Raw genomic sequence first — 5488 nt, forward strand, 5'->3', positions numbered from 1 at the left:
TATCTTTAGACCTATGAACATTGCCTACGTGATCAAGCCATTTCCTTTGCTGTACTTTAAGCCCTGGGTAGGCAATAAATCCAAATAGGAGCCTGCAGACCTGGGTTTGAGCCTTAGCTTTCTCACTGACTCTCTGAGTGACATTGACCAAGGCATACGCCTTCTCTGGGCCTCAATTTATTACTGGTAAATTGTAAGGTCTTTCTCTATTAGGTTGTTGCTCTTATATCTTTGCATCCTGCTATCTACAGCACCTGGAACTGTACCAGGCATGTATGGAGCTCTCAAGATTTATCTTTTGAGCCAGTGAATATATTGTGGAGTCTGGTTATGAAATCTCTGAGGTCTCTTACTGCTTGGATATTCAGTGATCCTGGGGTAGTGCTCATCCTCCCTCTCTTTCTCCCCCTCCTTTCCCTCCTTTCCTTCTATCATCTATTCATCTAATAGATGACACATTCACATGTTTCATAAGGTACTTGAGAGTATATAGAGACAGTCTCTCAACCATCCAAATTTTTTCTCTGGGGCCAACCATTTTTACCAATTTCTTGTGAATCCTAGAGATTTTTTGTGTGTACATATATGCAAATATGTACCTATATTCTTCCCCTAACTCATGCTTTTTCTATACCTACTGTATACTGTTCCGTATACCTTGCTTTTCTAACCTGACACTCTATCTTAAAGACCAATGTATATACAAGAGCTTTCTTATTCTTTTTAATGGCTTCATGGTATTCCACTAAATGGATATATCATAATTTATTTACGCAGTCTTTCAAAGATGGGCTTTTAAATTGTTACTAATCTTTTCCATTACAAACAAAGCTACAATAAATAACTTTGAATGTTGGCCATTTTGCCCTTATTTGAGCCTACCTGTAGCACAAATTCTTAGAAGTAAATTTGAGTCGAAGGGTATATGCATTTATAATTTGATAGATATTTTCAAATTACTCTGTTGAGTGTTACAAATTTATGCTCCATCCAGCAATGTGTGAGAGTACATTTTTCCCCTCAGAACACAAGGTGTTATCAAAATTTTAATGATCTTTTTCAGTCTGGTACATAAAAAAATAGTGTTTTGGTTTGCTAAAACTGCCAAAATGGAATATACCAGAAATGGGTTGGCTTTTACAACTTACATATTAATTTACATTTTACAGTTCTTAGGCCATGAAAATGTCTAACTCAAGGCATCCACAGGATGATATCTGGATTCTGAAGACAGGCTGCCAGCATTTGGGACCCTCTGTCACATGGGAAGGCACATGGCTGGCATCAGCTGGTCCTTCTCTCCTGGGTTTTGTTGCTTTCAGCTTCTGGCTATAGTGGCTTCCACTCTGTCTTCTGTGGGTCCTCTCTTAGCTTCTCTAGGGCTTTTCTTTGTGAATCTCTCTTAATTCCATCTCTCTGTTTCATCTCTCAGCTTCTGTATGTGTTTTATCCTCTTATAAAGGACTCCAGTAAGAGGACTAAGACCCACCCTGGTGGGGGCACTCCTCAACTGAAATAACCTAATCAAAAGTCCCATCTGTAATAGGTCTACACCTATAGGAATGGAATAAAAGAATATGACCTTTCTTGGGGTACATAACAGCTTCAAACTACCACAAGTAGTATCTCACAGAAGTTTTAATTTGCATTTACCTTATTAGAGAGAGACTGGATACCTTTTTTTTTTTTTTTAACTGCAAAGAAAGCTTTATAGTCAATGAAACTACAGTACTTTGGCCAAAATGTATAAATGTACAAGAAATCAATGTAATAAATTTTACTTATTAACCAGCTGGCTGCAGTTCTTAAAAAGTTACTGCTCTAAAATTGTACCTAGTAACCTTTCAAAATTGTTTTTAAATGAAGTTCTTAAATTCTAGCAATAAACAAAAAGACAAGAAATACTTAAACAATACTGCAGTTTATCAAAAGACACGTAAGAAATTTCAACTCTTATGTCTTTTGAGAGTTATAAAAATCAATGTTTTGGCTAAGTTATAAACATGTTTATGATGCAATTATTTGCATAACTCCATAATGCTAGTGACAACTATAAGATCAGAACAGAATTAAAAAAAAAACACTAAAACATTAGCCCCATTATTTACCTGTAGAACTTGTTCATGTATGCCTAAATTTCAGTATTTACTATATCATCACTGCTCTAATTTTAAAAGTCATAGCTGAAGGAAAAGGCAAAACCACCTACGAACTGGCATATTTGTTTATTTCTCAGTTTGTGAAAATGTCCTTAATTTGTTGATGCAACAAACAAATTTCAACTCTGATTGCTGTGCAGAAAGAACAGAAGGTAATCTGCTTTGCAATTAACTTTATAGTTCAGCTGCATACAGGCAACATGCTATATGAAAAAAATCACTAACTGAACTATAGGTATTAAATACTGAAAAAAGTTAACAGTTTATTATCATTTATTTTATTTAACAATCTAGGAAGTTCACAGCCATCAGCAGTTCCAGTGCAATTTGAGGTGCGATTGGGAATTCGGGAATCTCGGTGGAGCTGTTAGTGTAGCGAACCTCGTAGGTAAAATATATGCGTATTTTGATAGCACATGTGAAGGGATCTCTCTAAAATTGACCTCATTGGTTTCATTCTCAGCAAACTGACTCAGGCCACTCAACATGGCTTTTATTGTTTCTGATGTTAGTGCATGTTCTCTTTTTATAATAAATTCATGACCATCAGAAAATATTAATTTGACATACATGGCATCAGGGCCTTCATAGCTACCATAGGTTCTCTCCTCTCCATCCATTATGTTCTTATGAAATGCTACTTTGATTCCACAGGAACTTTAGTAATTTCTCTTCAGCCCCACAGCCACTGCAGCCCCCAATCCAGGGTCGCTCCCCCACCTACCCCCAGCTCTTGCCGCTGTCTAGGTATCTTTTAATATGTTTATGTGCCACTTGTATTTCCTTTAATATGGACTGTCTTTATATATTTTTTGTTTGTTTTTCTTTTGGGGTTGCGTGGGAACCCCGGGCCCAGGGCCTTCCTCAAGGGCCTTGAAGATTGCACACAGCAGCTTGCGTGACCTAGGTCAGCTAAGGTTTGACCTATTCTTGTAAAATCAGGTGCTAGATGTAATCTATAAATTATCTCCCTTCCAAAACTACTTCCTCCCTGAAACTCCCTGAGATACTATTATTTACAAGATAATCTATAATTCTCCCCTCCTCCCTGTTGATTACAATTGATCCCTCCCTATGTCACAAGACCCCCACTCCTGCCTTATGCTCTCATACCCATTGGAATGTTGAGCCCTTATAACCAGCTTGTTCAGTCCTCCAAAGGGTGGATATCTTCACGTTGAGTTCTGAACCTACTGCCATTCAGAGCAGTTCCTGAATCCATTCAGAGCATCTCCTAAATCCAGGCTACGTGATCAACTTCCATTTTTCTTTGTAAGTAAGCCCCGAATAAAAAGTTCATGCCTCTGAACATGCCCGGCATCTTCTTTGGTCTCTAGGCAGCAAAGGCCCACTTGGGCCATGACAGATTGATTCTTACAGTTGTCATGGATGCTGACACTAAGGAGGAGCAAATTATATGGCCAGTTCAGAGAGAGCTCCATAGCCTCACAATCTCTCTCTGCACTCTTCATTTATACACTATTCTTTGGCAATTATACCCTTTTACTTCCAGAATCCTCTGTGGCTCAAGGTCCTAAAGTTTCGTTGATCCTGTTTTTCCTGTTTTGACTGTTGTTCCGTCTGTGATACTGAATGTGGTTTTAACTCAACTTTAATCACTCCCTTCCTTTTCAGGTTTATTACTTGGGGAAATCCCATTCTCCTGAGTGAGCAACATCTTAAGTTCTAGTACATAATCCTTTTATTGATTCATGCCAACTGTGATCATGAACTAGCACAGAGTTACTCATCTTTATACATATTTTGAAATTCCCTTTGATTCATTACTTCTATTGTTACAATGGGACAACTCTTATCTCATAGTATCTCTGATGCCTGATGTATCACATAGGTGGAAAGTATCACAGTCAGGACAGGAAACAACTCTTCTAACTTCAAGATCAGAGCTCTTTCACTTATCTATTCCTCTATCACCTATCCATCCATCCATTCATCCATCCATTCATCCATCCATCCATCCATCCATCCATTCATCATCCATCTATTCATCGATCTTGTGGCTCAAAAAGGGCTAAAAATGCTTACAATAAGATTTATTCAGTCAAAAAATACTTATTGGGCTTCTGTATGTTCCAGGCTACATGTGCTAGGCACTGGAGTTAGACTAGTGAGTAAGAAATAGTTCCTTCCCTCACAGAGCTTGCCTTCTAGTTGGAAAACATCTCAGATAAGAAACAAGTAAGCAAAGAAATGAGCAAGATACTTATATTTTGTTATGAACACTACAAAAGACATGTAGTGTTTAGTTAGGAGCTGTTTTAGTTAGGGAGTGTGAGAAGGCATTTCAGAATAGGTGACATTTGAAATGACACCTGGAAAATGAAAAACTGATCTAGCCATATGAAGAGATTGGGGTGGGGTGGGGGAGGTGGGAACATCAGGGAGAGCAACAAAATGCATACACCCCAATGTAGAAAATCGCTGAGAATATTAGAAGAGTAGAAGAGAGGCCAGTGGCTGGAGCCATGGTTAACAATGGTTTGAAATGAGCCAGATTGACCAGCAGGGGCCAGAGCATGAAGAGGTACAGGCTTTATATTTTAATCTAAATGGAACAGGAAACCATGGAAGGGTTTTGAGCTGTAAGTGATGTGATCTGACTTACCTTTTAAAAGATCTTTTGGCTGCTGTGTGGAGAATGGATTGTAGGGGAGCAAGTATGGGAGAGGCAGGAAGAGGGTCAGGAGGCTGTTGCAGGGTGAACCAGGGTGACGACAGGGTAGATGGAGAGCCATGGATAGAGTTGGAATTAATTTGGAGATAGGACCAATAGGACTTGCTAAAAGATTAGATATGGGTGGGGAGGGGGGTGGTGGTGCAGATGACATCAAGAGAGACTTGTGTCTTGAGCAAACGAGTGAGTGGTGGTCCCCTTATCTGAAAAGGGGAATTTGGGATAGGAGTGGGTTGTGTGCATGTGTTTGTATGTGGGGGTGTGTATGAGTGTGGGATTTAAGAGAAATAAATTAGAAAATTGCTTTTCACTTATCACTGTTCATCTGAAAATTCATTGAGGGTCTACATTCTTGGATTTGTACCTTCTGCTGTCCTGGCAATATGTTGCATAGACCAATTTTAGAGGATTGAATGGTGTCCCTTCAAAAATCATGTCTTTCCATAACTCCAGAATGTGACCTTATTTAGAATTATGGTCTTTGCAGATGTAATAAAGGTAAAGATCTCAAGATGACATCACCCTGGATTAGGGTGGGCCCTAAATTCAATGAGGAGTGTCCTCATAAGAGACAGAAAAGAAGATACAGACACCCAGAGAAGACAGTTGTGTGCAGATGGAGGCAGAAATTGGA

At 38.9% G+C, this 5488-nt stretch overlaps 1 pseudogene; it reads right to left on the bottom strand.

The window, feature by feature from the left end:
- Positions 1-2441: 2441 nt before the first annotated feature.
- Positions 2442-2779, bottom strand: LOC119519614 (annotated as a pseudogene).
- Positions 2780-5488: the final 2709 nt, after the last annotated feature.

This window comes from Choloepus didactylus, chromosome 23 (genome assembly GCF_015220235.1).
Source record: "Choloepus didactylus isolate mChoDid1 chromosome 23, mChoDid1.pri, whole genome shotgun sequence".
Classification (NCBI taxonomy): Eukaryota; Metazoa; Chordata; class Mammalia; order Pilosa; family Megalonychidae; genus Choloepus; species Choloepus didactylus.